Consider the following 18,275-nt stretch of genomic DNA (forward strand, 5'->3'; position numbering starts at 1 on the left):
CGAATGAATTCCCTCTTCACTTCATTCATGCACAAAACCATTTGACGTTGCTACATTCGTGTACACTTTATAATTCCGTTGCAGCATTTGTGTGTGCGTGTTCTGAAATAGGTTGCATGAGGCACTTCGGCTATTAGACACGTAAACATGTTGATGTGCGGTGTTTATTCAGAACAGGCAGAAGAACAGATATCTCAAGACTTAAACGGAATTTGATACAACCTAAAATGTGTTTAGCTTTGGCTTTTAATTTTCCTTGAAAACTTGTGTTAGCCGAACTTTATATTCTCAGCTTTAAAACTCTCAACACAGATTATTGGCCTCCTAAGTAGCCTCCAAGTACAGGTATTAAACGTTTGAAACTTCTTTAATTGCTCTTTTACTGCCTATTTTCTTTTTTATATCAAACTGCTGTATTTAATGAAACACTTTCAAGAAGGCGTTGAGCGACTTAACGAATCAGTCTGGGTATCGATAAACGTGCAGTGTAATATTATTAGTAAAACTGGACACGAATTCGTCACTTAAAAGCTTATAGACTAATCTTTATTTCTTGCATAACAATGCAACCGCGGTTACAGAATTCGAGGTATGTTTACTTTTCATAGACGGAGAACCAACCAATTTAATTTCTCAAAAGTCACTATTCTGTTTCGCAATTTACATTTCATTTAGTGTTACTAGTCTTAACTTAAACTATCCTAATCCATGCATATATATATTGAAACCGAAATTTCACTTCAAAAAAAAGATTTCAAATATACCAGCTGCTAAATTACTGTTCCTTACGTTGGTGATAATGTCAGAAGTTACAAAGTATTCGTTAATACTTAAATTAATTTTATGTACTTATTTACGATTTATTTAACAGTACTTTCAGTACCTGGGACTAAAATGACAATGAAAATAAGGAAAATAGGTGGAAGGAAGAGACCGTGGCGTAATTTGTCATACACTCCCGAAATTTGCCTGAAGGGGCTGAGGAAAATCAGGAAAGAGCTGTCAGAAAAATCGTTAAGGCTTGACCCAACTTTCACTCTCTTAAATTATAATGTGGAACGTACTGAGATCATGGTTTTCCAGTTTAAGTTCTGTTCACTGCTACTCTGCCTAAACTCAACCACTTTAACTTCACAAAACTCAGTAACCTGCTGCAGTAGTCAGATTTTACTTACGGGTAATTTATTAGCTTAATGTAAACGATCTTTATTTACCGGTATATATATATATATATATATACGCGCGCGCGTATGTACATAGTACAACTTACCTTCAAAAACAATTCAACGATTTTAAGTGATCCATTGCTCTTCCTTGATTCTTCAATATATCCACTTGTGAAGACGCTATTCTTTGAAATCTGTATACAAGTTTCTAAGTCTGTATGTAGTACAGCTGCCAGTTCTCTCCTTAATGCAGGTTAATTAACGTCTGTAACTATCACATCAACTTTCAATATCTTATTTCATTTAATCCTTGTAAGAAAATCAAGACTAGTAAACATCTGACATCTCTGTTCTCAGAACGCTTCTCGCACACTTCAAATATTGAAATTCAACAATAGCAATTGATATTTTGTATAGTCTATTAAAGATTTTTCAGAAATTTCTTATACTGTCCCCTTCATATTAAAAAAAAAAGTTAGCACTTTTTTGATAGTTGTGTTACATATGTAAATGTTTTTAGAAGTTTAACATCAGCAAGTGGCAACGCCGGGTGTAGAACATGACACATATCAATAAGGTCACAGCCGAACAATTTCATATAGGTCAATTAAACACTAGAAAGTCGTTTCATATGTTCACACATAATAAATGTCACTCATTAAATTAGTTTACACTTTTCACACGTGTATATATTTTTATATTAAAAATGAACATATTTACGTCAATTGTAAATTAGGAATATTATTGGACATAGGTTTAATATTGATCTTATGTACAAGTATATAAAGCAGTCATCGAGGCATTTCGATTATAAGAACCGGGGTTACTTGTGAATTACTTCCAACTTTTAAAATTCATAACGGTTTAAATTGACGATTTTCGCCACGTACGTCTGTTTGAGGTTAGAGCGTTAACTGATTGTGAACAGACCACACGCTATTATGACGTGTTTACATGAACTGCACAAATGATATCACAGTCTTCACACACACACACTGCTCCTCCATGTCGCTCTATATATGATGGACTATGTGGCTAAGCACACAGGTAACAGGTAGGTTTGGCGATCAACCTGCTTCCTAGCGGGTATTGGTCGAAACTAACCGGACCGGCGAACCGGGACTACAAGTTCTTTCTTTTTTCTTCTTACCCCTCTTTCCCCTTAATCGTCCTGAAATTAAACCAATGCCTCTCTTTCGCCTGACTTACCAGACATGTTACTTTCTTATTTAACACTAGCTTTCATTAAGTTTCTCAGGTTAACTCGTGTCTAGAGAGGCAATTTCCTTTCTCTCTCTCTCGTTCACTCTACTGTCCTTTCTGTTGCAGACATTAGTCACCAATAGAGGAATGATTATACTTCGGCTGTCGATTACGACGTCCGTGCTTCGATAAGCTGTCGCAGCTCATAACCTATCGGTACTGCGTTCGAAACTCGACCGATACTATTTCTTCCTGGTTTAGCGTAGTGCCTCCAGCGAATTCCAGTGTTGTAAGATGTAACTTGGAATCTGCCAAAAATTGTCTCCTACGAAACTTCTCTCTACACAGCGACTGGTATTGCTTTCCCATCTCATTAGAAACCCAGGAATGTTAATAATGACAACACGTGTGCTGAAAGAAGCACGCATAGGGGAAAGGAGAAATACATACAGGATCAAGGCCAATAAATATCAAGAGATGAGATATTTTAACTCGATAGGAATAAATGGGCATATACTGTCTTCGCTCGCTTGGAAAACCGGGATCGTGGGTTCGAGTCCCACACAAGGCATGGGTGTTTGGTATGTGTATATGTTTATTCTGTGTTTGTGTTGTCCTGTGTTAAGTAGAGGCCTTGCGACGGCTGATCACCCGTCCAAGGAGTCCTACCGTCTGTAAAATAATCAAAATGAAAGAAGAGGAATGGTTTAAGTAAGTAGGGAATAAACGGGGACTTCATATTAGGAAGATATTTTGAGGGGAATTGATTAAGAAGATGTGATCATGATTCGGTGAACCAGAAGAGGGCAAACGGTAGAGGTTTCATGAACACTCTAATGGTAAAGGTCAAATTGTCACTATACTTTATTAGTTAAGCACTATGCTGTGTAGATATATTGGGGAGTATACCTGCATTTTTCTTGACCTCGTCACTAGAAGGAAGTGAGCGATTAGCTACACGCTCCTGTTGCTTCAACACCCCGGGGAAAGAGCGACCGGTTCCTAGGCTGGGTGGGCCTCAGGATCGATCTGGAGGCTGCCGGGAATAAAACCCGGGCCGTCCAGCCTGGAGGCAGTCGCTATACCAACTGAGCTATCCCGACTCCTGAATACAGTGGTGAAATTTAATAAAAGAAGATAATTTCCTAACCATAAACGACGATGCAGTTGGATTTGAAATGCAACTGAATTTATAACAGACCCTAAAATATAACAAGATTTATTGTTGGTTTCGGAAACTCTAAATATGAGAAGAAGGACACACGGTGAATTGAAGGGGCATAGACTACATTATTCCAAACGGTGAAGGCATTTTAAAAGATCTCTCTCTTGCCACCAGCTCCTTGTTGGCTACTTGGTTGTCGACTCTGAAAGTGGAAGCAGAAGGTTCCTCCGTAACGTCGGTGAAATTCTATCGGACTAAACTGCGTTCTATCCCAGAATACAGCTTACTGTTCCTCTATGTCACTACTGTGGGAACCTAAAATTCAACAAGTTTGGATAAAATAAATTACTGTGGCACATTTGCTCAAAGCAAGAACTGTGAAGCCAGCAGACAGCCGTTGCTAAGGAAAGGCTCTGCAAACACGCCTGTTGCTAAGCAACAGATTCATAACAAGCAAAAATGGGGTAACTGAGAATCGGTGTTCTTTCGTGGTTCGTGCAATAGCTAAGTGTCGCAACAATAGAAGAATTGTTGGGTGAGGCGTTTTCTATGCGGTCCGTGTCGAGGTTATGTAATGAGCAGTGGCTGCGATCTCTTCACCCAATTCTTAAACCGTGGATACTGCGGAACTGAGAGATTAAAGAAAGACTGAGAATCACAACCAGGGCTGGAAATTGGAGAAAACGCGGGTAGACGCCGTCTACGTGGCTCCGGAAAATACTTTTTGTTTTTAATGAAACTATCTGCAGTGCCATAAGGCACAATATCATTCCCAACACTGATATATGTGGAAACGAATTTCTGAAAGCCTCCAAAATAATATCCTTTATAAAAAAAACGATGTTACGTCCCGGACTCTACTACTGGTCTGCAGCGTCTGTATACAAGGACGTGTCTGTTTGAATGTGGATGTAACCTAGTTACAAAACTCGGAACTTTGGATCTAGTACTCTTTCATGAAGAGTATTTACAACATGAACCATAGTGAGCATGCAAGGTTTCAACGGAGCCTCACATATTTTATCAAAAGACTTTTATAAGAATGTAGCATGTAATTTCTCCGGAATACGGCCATGGCCACAAATTTCATTCAATAGAACGATGGAAACAAATCATCCCTTACTGTGGTAAATATAAATCAGTCGATATTTAATGTTACTGCGCTTTTAAGGGCGGATAATTTCAGGGAACAGGTCCTCCGGGAAGGACTTTAAGCCGTGGGTCCCGTGTCGTAGCTTTACGGCACGTAAAAGAACCTCATATCTCCAAAGGAGGTCACTGAGCCAAATTACGGACGTTTCCCGCCCAACAGCAGTCTCTAATACCTCTGGTAGACGGGGGAAGCATTATAGATACCTCTCAGCTAGTAGAGCCGGTCTCGCTGGCTGGGCGGGACTGATGGTAAGCACCAGTACCGGTAGGATATAGAGACTTGTAGAAATCATAGAGGGAAGCACAATGGACCAAGACAGGTCTGAGTGCATGGGGAAACCCACCCTCTCCAATAACTAACTAACTAACTAACTAACTAACTAACTAATGTTACTGCACAGTCAAGTATCATGCACTGACCAAGACCAGGATTACTGCCAACAGGATGTGGCAACGTTAGTAGCCTGTATACAAATGTAAGATTTGAGGTTTTCACGACGCTGACTATGAAGAATACCGTTTTCTGGGATGTGAGGACGTGTAGATCTTGTCTGAAGAGACGTTTCGGAGGAACGTATCGCCTCCATTTTTACGGTACAAAAATCCGTTAGCGAGGAACCAGCGTGAGGAGATATCTGCTAAAGTGGTTCTAAGTTCTTGGAACGATTATCAGATAATTTAAATATAATGTTCGTCTCAATGTAGTGAAAGTTATCTGAATGATAATACGAGATTCAGGACTTGGTACAGCTAATGAGGACACATACAGGAAAGTATGAATAGTACCAATACAATATGTGTATTGGCGATATGAGTGTTCGTTTTTGTTGCCAGGAAAGTTTCTTTAGATCTGTCTTCAAGAGCTGTCCGAGATTTTTCTGATCTCTGATAATCACAGTCACAGGCTGTAAGCACATCAATGTTCTCTTCTTTCACGTTAGATACTAACGAAATGTATTACGCCTTCTTTATAATTGAACTAACTCCGCCACTGCAAGAAAACTGCGACAGTTTCCAGGTCTCTCTTTCTCGATACCTTTCTTTTCTGTTCCTTTTTGCATTCTCTCCCACATTCCACTCCTTTTACCCTTCTCTCTCACGTATCAAGAAATATCTAGTTCAGCAGCCTTGAAGTCGCTACTAACGGTTTGAAGTATATTGAACTAGAAGAGCACCTTCCGCCTCCAATTACACACTCACTCATGGAGCTGAGCCCTTCTGGAGGAGCCGCCAATTCTGCAGCTACTCAAGAATTTCCCAGCATTTTATGGAACCCGAAAGTTCATTACCGTGTTCACAAGAGCCCTCCACTGGTCCCTATCCTGAGCCATCAATCCAATCTATACCATCCCATCCTATCTCTCTAAGATCCATTCTAATATTGTCCACCCACCTACGCCTTGGTCTTCCCAGTGGTCTCTTTCATTCTGGCTTTCCCATCAATATCCTATACGCATTCCTCGTCTCCCCCATTCTTGCTACATGCCCTGCCCATCTCATCCTCCTTGACTTGAACATTATAATTATACTTGTATAAGAGTACAAGTTATGAAGCTCCTCAATATGCAGTTTTCTCCAACCTCCTGTCACTTCATCTCTCTAGGTCCAAATATTCTCCTCAACACCCTGTTCTCAAACACCCTCAGTCTAGGTTCCCCCCTTAATATCAGAGACCAGGTTTCACACCCATACAGAATCTCGCCTCCTATTAAATAACTTAAATACTGAATAATATAAACTTACAAATTCATATGTTGCTCTACGAAAGCATGAAATCTGGGTACCCAAAGAGGAGAATAAGGACTTTGGGCTTTCACAAGACAGTTCTGAGGGGAATATTTATGCTAAAGCAAGAAGAACCAGCAGGAAGGTGTAAAAATATCATAATAAGGAAATACGTCACATAACATAATTAACATGAAGGTTAGGAATTTTCAATCCTCTCCTCTCCTCTAGGGGGGAGATAAGGTAGCGTAGTTGGTTGAGGCACTGTGCTACAAGCCGGAAGGTCACAGAATCGAATCCTGATGAGGTGGACTTTTCAATTGACCTAATCCTTCCAGCCGCACTATGGCCCTGGGGTCGACTCAGCCTCTAACAGAAATGAGTGCCAGGAATATTCTAGGGGTGAAGGGCGACCGCCGGCTAAGGCTGACAACCTCACCGCCATCTATGAGCCGATTGTCTAGAAAATGTGGGAACCTCAACATCTCACAACCCTCTGGGCCTCCACGGCCTGTTACAGGGGTACCTTTACTTTCCTTTCTCTCTCCTCTAGAAGATCGGTTGATCCTGGCAGCACAACTGAAGGCAACAACGGGGTCTAGTTGCATGTTCTATTGAATACGATTAGGATGATGAGATTTAAGAAGATGAAAGTGAAGAACATTCAAGTGTATGAAATCATGGGGAAATGATAAGTTCGTAAATAATATATGTCGAAAACCTGAGAAGAAACCTTCAAGTGACGCACAACGATATTATTAAAACTGATATTTCAGGAATGAGGTTTCATGATGTGGAATAAATTCAGTAAATCACGATGAAGTCCATAGATTCCCATAAAAAGTGGAAAATTTCTTCACTAATTGATGGACTATTAGTTTCTAAAGAATAACTCTGTTGCATGGATTACTATGTCGAACTGGAACGAAGGTTTTGTTCCATGTAAGACTCTGCATGAACAGAAAAATATTTTAAATAACCTACGACATGCACGAAGTACATTTTGCTGTGCGCCAGTGGCCATGATGAAGCACGAAAAGTTCATATAAGAGAGAGAGCTAGCAGCGATACACGTTTTCATTTCCTATCGTTTAGTCTTCTGTATGCACGTTGCATTCTTTCCTACTGTCAAGCACGATCATTCCTGAGCTCACAATCCTGCCTCACAGAAAATGTTTATAAAACTCGTAACGTATGTTTCCGAATATATGCTCATTTCTCCTACCGCGAAGCAGACTACGTACTGCAGACGCGCACGTTGAGTTGGATACCTGTTTTATTAGGAGCAGGAATATATTTATCAGAATACATAACTGCGCGAATTATTTTATTATATATTTGGAGGGAAATTTTCCCTAATGTCTGCGAAAATAGAGGTTTCTTAAGTTTATAAAAATTTGGTAGTTTTGGTCTAATTCCCGTAAACTATGCCCGTAAATTCACCTTATAGCACCATCTCTTCTGTCGCCAAAGTACCTGCTTTCCAAGAGACTGTTCCCTCATATCCTCATCCATTCGTTGTAGCCTACTCTACATTCTAGAGAAATGATCATAACATTGCAACGTGCCTCATTTCCCTAGCAACATAGTTTCTCTTTCTCTGTCGTCATACTCGTAAACTTCTGCCCTCATATTTCTTTTCATATGCTTTCCTCAACGCTTTGTCTTCAGACACCTATAATTTATTTTATTCCCTCAAAGTAACAAATCAGGTTCCACATCCGTACAAGACAAGCTGTACGCTTAGTCTTTTGAATATGTGTGCATATGTGCATATGGTTGTCCAGAAGTAACACAGATTTTATTTAGCTTTTAAATTTTCTTATTGTTTCATATTTACGTATGCATGTTACAGGTGAAGGTTTAGTTTGTAGTACATAGTGTTGCTTATAGACATGTCCAAGATGAATAGCATCAACGAATGATACAGATACAAAAAGTGAGCCTGCAAAATGACCCTGTAGGCCCATATATATATGGATACCAAAATGTTTCGCTTCCAATTTCATTTCTCGAGAGGTTATATCTTTATATTTGACAGATAATATTAAGACTAATAATAGCGAGAAAGATGTGAGAATTAGACTACAATTATAAAAAATTGAGGAACAGAAAATTGTCTGCCTTTCTGGAAGGTAGATGCTGGCCTCTACTGGTGAGAGTTTTCGAACCGAGCATTGCTACAATTTTATAGGCTTCGTAATTTTCACAGTGTGTGAAGTCTTGCCGGGGGATCAGTCGCGTCATTTCGGAGTTGAGGTCTTCCATTTCTGAGAATGATTGTGTCTCAGCCATCAGGGAATTTTGTCATGATGACAGAGACAGAGCCGGTCTCCAAAACCTTGAACTTCTGCCTCGATCCTATGCAGACGATCGTCCATAATGCTATTATGAGTATGTACAGGAGTTATTATTTTATTGATTTTATCATCAAGTCTAATTATCTCTACAGCCTCCACAAAGTTTAAAATTAATGGCAGTATGTCTGTTGTTCATGCCTTCATCAGCGACTAACACGCAATTTAAATATCTCTGTCTTCCTCAAGAATATATATGAAACCTCCAGGTTTCATAATTTGATGGGTTATATCTTTACTATCTAAGAAAGTACATCATTATCTCAAGGACTGCAGTGTATGGAGTTTGTTAGTCAGCACGTAAGTGTATAGAATTTTATAAGCAATCCTCATATGAATTAAACTTTGCGAATACAGCTACACTATCGAGATAGTAGGTTTGGAACCCTATCTGGGAAAGAAAACTAAATATCACCAGAAGGAAAGCCACGACATTTTATCACTAAAGACTACATAACATTAATTTCCAGGCAACAGGTTCTATGTATGACTTGTAAACAAGACGTCATGTTTCACCGGCTAATGACATCTGGGAAAACACAACTGACATTGATACAGACAGTTATATGGTTATCCACACATACTAGAGCGGGGGTGGCAATTGTCTTTAACTAACAACATTCGCTGTACAGCCAGTGCAGAAACATAGTAAGACATTTATAACACATTTTGCAATCTTTAATTTCAATACACTGTAAAAGTTAGATTACCTCGCTTGTGTACCCAGACAAAAATATAAGATAAACTGATGACAGAGAAGGAAATACACACAGGAAATTACGTGGATGTCTTCTAGAAATAATAATACAAACGGTAATGTGTATGAACGGAAAGAGTAGACAACAGATTTCGTAAAAATATAAAGCAAAGCGCCTTGTATATCCTTGGATTTAATAGTTCGGATGAAGTTGTTAAATAATTGATTAGCAAGAGCCCCTGGTTCATACTTGGAACTTCCCGCTTTCAAATGTCTCTCTGGAGACACGTAATTACATTTTGCCTAATTCTCTTCAGTCCCTCCCAAAACACTGGAGTAATAACGTATATATACCTCAAGCAAGTCCTCGTATACAAATTATATTTCATCTTTCGGATCCAGAATAATTTTTGATGATATAGAAATGCCAGCCCCTGAAACAGAGTAGTAAAATGAAGCAAAATCGACTTTTGATGCATTTCCGACATCGGCCAGGGTCTCATTTTTTGAGAAGAAAAAAAATATTTTTTTTTCAATAGTGACCTCTCAACAAGGATGTACGGAACAATGGCTATATCAACATATACCGACTATTTTAGTCTTCAGAAGGTCAACTGGGACAACCTATTTAATGTATGTAGACCTAAAAAGAACAAGAGATACAAAGGGAACATGAATGGTGTACAAAACATTCAGTATGCCTGACATTTTCGCTGACGGATGCTCAATTTATCAACACGTTGAATTGTTTACAGAACGTGAATTTGCTGACTAGCCTCGAAAAGTGGCCTCTACAAACAGATTGTGTCTGCGAGTTACTCACAATTCTTAAAACAAACCGATGCAACTTGTCATTATTCTGAGCAAACAGAATGTATTCGATACATTGAGATGTATGAGAAAACAATGGGGGCTTTCCAGGTGAAGGTCCCACAGTGGCAATGGGCATGTAGGGTGCCAAGACCGAGCGGGCTAGCTTAAAGACAGTATGTCAGGCGTTCATTCTGAACACGACTGGATTGAACCTCAACAGGGATGCCGGTTAACCTGACAGAGATTCTTTATGTTGTATCCGAAACCTACAGATAATTATCGGTTAGTTTCACGAACTAATGTACATCAACTTCAAGTTCTCAAACAGATACGTGCTACAGATGCTACATGACTAATTAGAACAGCATATTTAATTTAAGCACGCATTGATGTTATAACACCAGATACAGTGATGGCCCATGGGTTCGAGTCTGTCTTAAGGCGCATCCACATTACTCGTGCTCGTGCTCGTCGGGAGACTCGTGTGGCTTTTACTCGTGCTCGTAAATCTTCGTCCACACTACTTCAGTTGCTCGACAGGCTTCGGCGCGTGAGGATCCGTATATATATATATAGTGTGTATTGGCTGTAGTCGTTATTTTAATTTATTGGCTATAGTTTTTAAATTAAAAATTTTAAATTTGCTTGTCTCGTGACTTGTCATATCGTCCACATTACTCGCGAGCATAGCGAGTCACACGAACACGAGCACGAGGAATGTGGACGCGTCTTTAGAGAACCGTCAGCTTCACTGATGTCGCGGTTTCCGTCAGCACATGCTCAGAGAGGCCATTGACGTTCTCTTCTGGAACTTCCCCGGCCCTTCACTCAATATCCTCTCGGAAACCTATAAAATTGTCAAGGGAAACAGCGCGGTTATGAAACTTGAACATCAATAATTACCTAACTCTATCTACTTACCTACCTACCTACCTACCTACCTATCTACGGATCTACAGCCCTTGTGTACCTCTGCTGCTTTTTCAGTTTCTTAATCCATACACAGTCGATTGGACTCCTTGGATGGGGTACAGCCCGTCGCAAGGCCGCTACCTTCGAACAGAACAACATAAACAAGGGACAAAGGCACACAGACATCCGTGTCTCGAATGGGGTTCGAACCAACGAGTCCAGTGTTCGAGCGGACGAAAGGAGTTCATGCCTCATACCGCACGACACCTAACCCCGTAGAGAATGCAATATACTACGGCTCCCACCTTCTATACAACAGTTCACTTTTCAAAAGCATGCGCTCAAGGGCCACAGTTTTCTGTGAAGTCATCGGATGTGACGTAGGCAAGGCCAGATGCGTCTGCAGATGAATATCAGCGGACTGTCGATCTCAGTAGTGGCCAGATTCACGCTCTCGTGGCTTAGCCCTGAGATATGCAGAGTGGGGCCCGCAACCGGAGAAGGGTTTCAGAAGTGAAATTACAATGACTGACATGATTGGGGGCGTTCAGAAACTGAACACACATCTCAATTACGCCTTCATGGCGCTATATTTAGACATATGGGTGAATTCAAAATTTACATTTCATTGATTTATGAGGATGAAATACGAGGTCATGTAGCATGTCTGGAGTAAGTGAAAAATGCTTACTTAATTTTAGTCGGAAACAGTGAAGGTGTGAGGCCACGAGGGACACCAAAGCATACATGAAAGAATAATATTAAAATTGAACGTCATAAAAAATGTACGTGGATTGAACTAAATTGGCTCAGAAGAGGGCCCAACAGCAGGATCTCGTGAACACAGTAATGTTACTTTGGGTTCAGTGTAAGTCTGGGAAATTCTTCACTAACTGGCCGCTACCAGTTTCTCAAAAGGACTTCCCTGAGTTGATTTAATTAATTTGAATCCTTTGTTTAGTCCAAGAAAGGTATGTAATATTTGACCAATTGGTATTTTACAAGTTTGTAATTGTGGAACTAAAAGATATGTTATTTACATCGCACGAAATCAGCATGTTTACATGTTATGTTGTGACATTGTTTTCAATTTGCCTAACAGGCATGTCAGAGAAAATGTGTCATATATATCATGCACTCTGTTATCTGCCTGAGGTTTTGCTGTAAACAATCCAATTCCTTCTTTGTGTACAGGAATTAAACGTTTCAAAACCCAGCAGAAATATTAAACTTTAAATGAAATGCAGTTTCTGCATGATAATGTTCTGTCACTGTCATGGAATGAAACCCACAAACCACAACTACTATAATCTAAGCTTTTGTTTCCCTTGTACCAGTTCTGGTAACATCTGAATCATATCGGCTGCAGTTAATAAAATATTTTCGGACTCTTAGCCATGTCAATTATACAAATATTGCCGACGTTTCGGGGACAGTTTCGCGCTCAGTTGCGATCACGGGCCACGTGCTGATGTATAGATATGATGGTTTGCGTCCTCTGTCCCACCAGATCTTGCTTATGGAGACAGAGGTGGTCCTTGAAACATCGGTAGTTTTAATCAAGTTGCACGGCTAATAGCCAGAGAAAGATTTTATTAAGTTCAAGTTCTTTTCTGTCACAGACAACACATTTCTGATATCTCTGATCCTCTTTGGTGTGGTACAGGCACAACAACAAACGACTTCATGCTGTGTGAAATCTATACAGACTTCGTCTGCAGACTATGAACATCTGAGACAAGAAACGTCTTCAGAATATATATATACACATGTCTATGTACTGCAAATCAGAGTAAATCATTCTTTTAAGATTTGAGGTTTTCACGACGGTGTCGAATCAAATAAGCACCGACATTAGTCTGTCAGCACGCTGGTTCCTAGCTTGCGGATTTTTTCTTCTTCTACCCTGAAGATGGAGGCGATAAGTTCCTCCGAAACGTCGGTTAACACAATATCTACACGGTGCCACATCCTAGAAGAGGGCTTTCTTCATAAACCATTCTTGACCTCGGCGTTGGATGGAGGTGAATGGTCAGTTTCACATCCCGGTCTCTATACTCCCCTTGAAAGGGCCCAAGTACCCATTAAATTTGAGTCTGGGTGGGCCCAAAAATCGGTATTGACGATGTGAAGAAGAGAGAAGCTTCCATGCCTGGAATCGAACGGGACACGTCCAGCCTGTAGCCCGATGTAAAATAATTAAGATATAGCCAGATATTACAAGCTACGGAGAATTAATTCGCAGTCAATAGACCTTTGTATTTTAAATGTAGAGAGGAGACTTTGCAAATGTTTCTTTGTGGCCCACAGACGTATAAAATACAGCAATATACGTGTGATACATGGGCAATTGTTGAAAGTGTAAATATTTGAGCAGGTGCGGGCAATATTTTTGTGAAAATTCCTGTGAGGCTTTTCTTGTAAAATTTATAAACAGTAACTGTATGCAAGTATGGTTCAAGTAAAAACTGTATGAAACAATAAAGAATTGTTTGTGACGTGAAACACTTACGGATAAGAGCGTGTAAGTTCGGATCGAATACAGTTGTACGGAGAATTAAACCGTGTCTGTTTGCTGTGTTATGTTGATGTTCCCGCGGTGTTGCTTGTCGAGGGACTGCAGGCTGGCTGTAGTTCAGGATGTACCATAGTTCTGTTGTCGCAATTCATAGTTCAAGACGACGTTTGAGATGGGGTTGTATACAACTCTATAAGGGTCATTTAAATTAATTTTCAATTATTAACTTGAAGTACCTTCCTATGATGTTTTATGCATTACATTAAAATCATATATACCAATATGTTGCACAGAAGACCTATAATTTTAGAATTATTTTTTATCTACCTAAAGGTCTGTGTTTTTCCATTTTTCATAAATAGCTTAAGATAGTACGTGGTAATATATATGTTATGTCTAATGATATTAATTGTGGTAGTTACCTCCATAGCCGCGCGGCTCGCTCGAACGTGGGTTCGAATCCCACTTAATGCATGGATGTTTGAGGTGTGTATGCGTTTATTCTGTGTTTGTGTTGTTCTGTGTTTAGGTAGCGGCCTTGCGACGAGCTGATCACTAGCTCGAGGGGTTCTACCGCCCGTGAAAAATGATTACGGAACTGGACAATAAACCTGGGCCCTGAATGGGTTGGAAGAGCCACTGAAAAAAAAAGATACCTCCATAAATGAACAGCGTAATCTATTAAACGCGATACTGAATTGCTGTTAGAAGTCGTGTGTTTTGTAGATTTGTTGACTGCAGCCACAAGACAGGCAACCCAAGGCTACAATGTCATTTCGAAGATAATTCACAGTATAACGGAACATTGATATCCTCCACTGAACAACGATACAGCCAGAATCCACGCTGACCGCGCATTGTCTCGCTCATATTTTACATAGATTAACGGTTGACTGAATTAAGATAAATGTCAAAGTATTACATTATGTCAAGGATAACATTTATAATAATTCCTAAGGAGAGATCAGACGCGTGTCTAGAACTAATCGGAGCATTAAGCACACAGAAGAGGCCGCGCCATAGCTCAAGCGGTTAGTCGCTGGCTTCCCACCGCGGCGGCCCGGGTTCTATCCCGGGTCTGGTCAAGTGGGATTTGTGGTGGAAAAATTGGCGCTGTGGCAGGTTTTCTCCGAGTACTTCGGTTTCCCCTGCCAATCTTCATTCCACCTTCACCTATCATCTGGGGCTGGTACAATGGGGCAGAAATGACCGCAGTACAAGGGACTTAGTCCCACCCCACTAGCAATAAAGAAAAGCACACAGAAACAGCTGCAGAGAAACACACAGTAAAGCGTTATATGTTTGCTATTTGTTGGTTTACATTTTTTGCTTCAGGAAATATAGTCATCTCATTGTGTGCGTGTGTTATTCTCATAGAAATAGTACCTGACAATCGACCATACACATATCCACATAATGGTATACTGTAGACCTAAAAAAAGGTAATATCCCTGTGCTCAACAAATTTAGGCACTGCGCCATGAAGGCGTATGGGGGAGTGGATGCATAGATCCATATTTTCTTAACCTCGGCACTAGCTGAAGGTGAGTGGTCAGCTTCACGCCTCAGTCGCTTTACCCCTGGGAAGAGAGCCCCAGTTACCCATTGGATATGAGGTTGGGTGATATTGTAGACCTATGTTACAATATTTACTATGTACCCATTAATGTAATGTGTTCTGTCTTTCTAAAAGTAGCCGGCAGCGATAGGAATTTTTTCCTTCCACTATCGCGGTGTTTTTCCCAGGTGTAATGCGGCCAGAGGTATAAGTTAACCTCTTCAATTTAGTGTCGAATTTAAAAAATCATGGATACTCCTCCGTAGGAGCCGGGATAGCGCAGTTGGTATAGCGAGGGGCTACGGGCTAGAAGGTCCGGATTCGGCTCCTGGTAGGGCAAGATTTTTCTCTTCTACACAGGGTCCAGACTGACTCTGCACCCCACCCATCCTCCTACTCAAAATTATCTGCTTCTTTTTTCTCCTGGGTGAACCGACCGGGGCGTGAAGCTAACCACTCACCTCCATCTAGTGCCAAGTTCAAGAATAGTGGAGCTATACTTGTACTCCCCCATACGTCTTTATGGAATAATACTTAACTAATTAAGCACAGGGACACATTTACTATTCCTGAGTTCTGAAACTGCTTCTTCTTCTTCTTCTACCTCGACGGATTAGGCTCTCTGGTCTGTGCCCATTCAGAATTAATCAATTCTACATTCCGAACTCGCAGGACCGCTACCTCTGCAGAACAACACAAACATAGAATAGACGCAGATAAACTTCCATGCCTGAAGTTAGATTCGAGCCCACGATCCCAGCGCATGAGCGGGAGAAGGCATTTCATACCGTAGCCAGCTCAGTAACTGTGATCGGCTGTGTTTTGAAACTTAAAATCATTAAATTTACCCAAACAATGAAAAACGCGGAAGAGATACTAAAAGACCAGAAATCATATTTAAATTCTAATAGACAAATTACGAATAAAATTGAGCCGTGTTCTGCAGCTAGGCCAGTGATAAGCAGTTTTATTTTGTATGTGAGGGATACCATAAGTGGCATACCTTTCGTATAAAGAACGGAAGTCACTGATTCGCAACCCGAAAGCCTTATCTGACAGGTCACAGTCCGCCCCCCTTTTTTTATTGCTAGTGGGCTGGGACTAAGTTCCTTGTACTGTGGCCACTTCTGTCCTATGGTACCAGCCCCAGATGATAGGTGAGGGTGATTGTGGAGCAATTGGTGGAATGAAGATTGGCAGGGAAAACAGAAGTACTCGGAGAAAACCTGAACCAGTGCCATTTGTCCACCACAAATCCCACTTGACCGAACCCGGGCCGCCGCGGTGGGAAGCCAGCGACTAACCGCTTGAGCTATGGCGCGGCCAGTCCACCCTACTTAGAGTCAACCAGTTTCAATATGTATACAAATTTTTCTTTTGGAATACCTAAGGAACAGCAAGGTTCTAGCCTGAGGTTGTTACCTGAGGAGGATCCGGGATGGAATATCGGACAAGGTGAGTGCTTACGTCATATTATCCCTGACCTTGGACGTTTTGGTTGTGATGGCTTGAGTTGCCTCATGAACAGTTGCAACTTCACACCCAGCAGTTCTACAACCCTCACTACGCTGTAACAACTGATATTCCATTTTCACATTCTTAACCCGATATAATTATTTTTGTGTAAAGTAACCTCGTTCTGTCACTCCAAAAAGCTCCTATTTAGAGTTTTCGAATTTTTACGTCTATCAGCACTAATAACATTTGAACCGGTAGATCAATTTTCATTAATATTTTCGTGAACATGTCATTGAAAGACATTTAACTTACATTTTTCAATGTACAATTCCCCTCCTAAATACAGCAATTCTCCTTGCATGAGTGACAGTTACATGAGCTCATCATGGACTCCTAGAAAATAACTACACACAAGGAATACAAGGATTATTCTTCACAATAATTCTAGGGATCTACTTCACGATTCTCCAAGAATATGAATATGTAGAAGCCTCTGTCACAATTGCAGACTCAAGTTACGGATTACATTTTTTGTAGCTACAGGATTCCACGGTCTACACGTAATTATTGGGACCACATTCTTACTGACATGTTTATTACGTCAAACAAATTTACATTTCTCGTCAAATCACCACTTCGGATTTGAAGCAGCTGCATGGTACGGACACTTCGTAGACGTAGTATGACTATTCCTGTAAAAAGTCGATTTACTGATGAGAAAGATAAAAATAAACTTATCTAATATAATAAGTATACTTGACTTCCAATCAAGAAGTTTGTATTAACAAGTTTAATAATAACAATTACAATTACAGTAACAGTAGCTTTAACAATAACGGCAATTGTCATAATCATAACAATCATATTGTCCAAAAAAGAACATCGAAGATCGAGAAAAAAGATCGCCATTTGAATGTGGGTTCGATCCAACAAGATCTGCTCGACTACCCTTCTCATTACGGTTTTTCCTTATTGATGTAATCTTCTTAATCTTCGACGTAGAAATTGCATTACAACTACCAATGACTGTAGTGATACTATCATCGAGCATAAAATCCTAATTAATAATCAGATCCATTTTCCTACTAATTCTAAGTATTGGCCTATATCACGAATGAAACCAAGGAGCACTAGAATGAGCCAACTAGGGGCTGTAGTTAAATATAATGCCGGCGCTACACGATGCTACGAACACCCTCCAACGTTCGACGCTTGATAGTTTGTCGCATCGTGTGGCCGAGCTTCCAATCTACGAGCTACGAATGTCGAGCGTCGAACATTCGCGTTTGGACACGTTCCAGCCACTGTCGGTATTTCTGCCCCGAGTCAAAGGAATTCCTAGAACGTTGGGAGGAAAACATTCGTTGGTTTGATGCACGGCTACACGAGTGGGTCGAATATAGCAGTCTATCTTGAACTATCAGGTGGTAAATACTGTTTGTTAAAATAGAGTAAAAGAGTAGAAGTAAATTATAGTCATTGATCTGTATTTAACAGGTCGGTATATTTTAACATTATAATTTTAACATATTAGACGGAGTTTTAAACATT

General features: G+C 40.3%; 1 protein-coding gene across 5 annotated transcripts in view; it reads right to left on the bottom strand.

Moving 5' to 3' along the window:
- LOC111864922 (protein dimmed) overlaps positions 1–18,275 on the bottom strand; it is a 183,031-nt gene that overhangs the window by 108,052 nt on the left and 56,704 nt on the right. For 4 of the 5 annotated variants that reach the window (XM_023852542.2, XM_023852544.2, XM_023852541.2 and 1 more), the window contains exon 1: positions 1,271–2,494. The exons of the other annotated variant lie outside the window; for it this stretch is intronic. The gene's annotated coding sequence lies outside the window, so the exon portion shown is untranslated. Of the gene's footprint in view, positions 1–1,270; positions 2,495–18,275 lie in introns of those variants that run through there. 5 annotated transcript variants of the gene reach the window in all.

The sequence above is a fragment of the Cryptotermes secundus genome, unplaced genomic scaffold, assembly GCF_002891405.2.
Source record: "Cryptotermes secundus unplaced genomic scaffold, Csec_1.0 scaffold62, whole genome shotgun sequence".
Taxonomy (NCBI): domain Eukaryota; kingdom Metazoa; phylum Arthropoda; class Insecta; order Blattodea; family Kalotermitidae; genus Cryptotermes; species Cryptotermes secundus.